The sequence below is a fragment of the Meleagris gallopavo genome, chromosome Z (genome assembly GCF_000146605.3).
Source record: "Meleagris gallopavo isolate NT-WF06-2002-E0010 breed Aviagen turkey brand Nicholas breeding stock chromosome Z, Turkey_5.1, whole genome shotgun sequence".
Lineage (NCBI taxonomy): Eukaryota > Metazoa > Chordata > Aves > Galliformes > Phasianidae > Meleagris > Meleagris gallopavo.
The window spans coordinates 54,106,894-54,108,826 of record NC_015041.2 but is presented as its reverse complement, the minus strand read 5'-3'; the positions used below and the strand labels follow the sequence as shown (position 1 = coordinate 54,108,826).

At 38.9% G+C, this 1,933-nt stretch overlaps 1 protein-coding gene across 1 annotated transcript in view; it reads right to left on the bottom strand.

Annotated features, from left to right (window-relative positions):
* MEF2C (myocyte enhancer factor 2C) overlaps positions 1–1,933 on the bottom strand; it is a 92,895-nt gene that overhangs the window by 30,881 nt on the left and 60,081 nt on the right. The gene's annotated exons all lie outside the window — the stretch shown is intronic.

Genomic DNA, 1,933 nt, shown 5'->3' with positions numbered 1-1,933 from the left:
AGAGTTTTCTTAGGGTTACTTGATAGCATTTTAAATGTTTAAATACCTTCATGTAAACAAAGTACTCTTTAATTTGCCATTTGAAAATCTTGTATTACTCAAGAGTCTTAATTCTTCAAGGCTGTCTTTAAACCAGGCTTGTAACAGCTTCAGAGAGAGGAATTCACAGATTTTAATTTTATTACTGGCAGCTGATAATACTGATAAGTCTTCAAGGATCTGGTGAGAGAATGTTGAGAACTGGACATATAATCTGCTGTTTTAGTCAGCAGAGATACCCTGATCTTGTGCCACCCACATGTACCTTCTCTGGCTGGTCAGATCTGTTGACTGTGCCCTGAGTATTACAGCACTGGCCATCGGATTAATTTTATCCTTGCACTTGTATTTTTTGTTGTTGATGTTTTCCTTTTGCACCCACCCACCTCCTTCTGGGGGCAGATATAATTTGCTCTAAATATATAACAATCATTTTGCTTAACCACAGAAACACACAGAAAGATTTTAGTACAGAGCATGATGTGAAGGATACGTTACACAAATGCTCTGGGACTTATTTCAAGGTGTTAATTTAGCTCTGAAACCCACTTTGTGGCCTGTGGCCTGGTTTTGTGAGACGGCTTCTCTATTCCATAATGGCCAAGATCAGTTAGGGCACCTGGGTGGAAAGACTTGCCAGCATGACTCCTCAGACAAATTCCTTCTCTTTGTAGAAGAAGCTGAGGTGCACCTCAATGGCCATGTTTTGGAAAAGCTGATGGATTTCAGTAGAGGTGGGTAGAGAAGGATAAGTATAATGAGAATCTCATTCATTACGTGTAAAACTATATCTGCTGCTAGGTCTACGTGGAGATCCTGAAAACTACTGTTTATTACTCTTGAATAGGAAAAAGAAAAAATGACTACATATTCAAAAATGTAATTATTGTTCCCAGTTGTTCTTCATTTCTTTCAGGAGCAACCTTCTTTGCCTGCATACATCTTTTTGTTGATGTCCTGCTCTTAGGCTGCATGTGTGGCTTGTATTTCAAAGGAAAATTTACAAAGCACATTGCTCAAGGGGTGTCTGTTTATGTCATTATAATGATTTTAGGCTCCCTAGAAACAGACTGGCTTTGCATAATCTTAAATGTCCTATTGGTCTCTTATTTTTGAAGCAAAACATTATTTTCATTAGCTAGAAATGGATCCAGTAAGTTCCCAAATGCCACATAAAAAAGAGCAGAAACTTGGGCCGCTCAGTTAGAGTTGGTTCTGGAGCTCAAAGTTAGCTGCTGCTGCTGTTTTCTGCCTTCTCAAACAGATTTAACAATTGAATCCACATAAAGATGGACATCTTCACATCCAGTCCAATGTGAAACATGAATAAGATCACATGGAGCCTCTTGTAACATTCACTGCTGTGGTGATCTCTCTGCCTGGCTGCCTTGAGGACATAATCCTGCTTCCAGTTCCAAAGGCTTTAAACAATTCTTAGCTGCTTGAGTGCCATCCTATGCTGTATTAAGTACCACTCACTGGGGATCACTTTGCTCTGTCCTCTTCATTGCTGTCAGAAGGTCTGTGACTTCCCTCTGAGCCTAGGTAGATAGCTATTGCCTCTATTTTCCTAACTTGTTTTCCTTATCTTGACATATGTCCATCTATGCCAAGTAAAACTCTTCAACAAATGCAAATCTCAAGACTCTCAGTTTCTCATCAGGCTCATCTGCTTGTATCTTTATTCTCTCTCTTCGATGTCTAAAACACTTCAAGATTTGGAATCTTCAGTTTTCTGCACTGGTATAGAATAAAACAGCCCTGGACTTGGTTTCTCTTGTGGCTGCCACTATCACTAGTCATCACTTAGTCATACAAACATTTTGGAAACAGTTACTTAGCTTTCCTTTCGTCACTTTGAAAACATTTTTTTAAACTAGCTAAATTAAAAAAA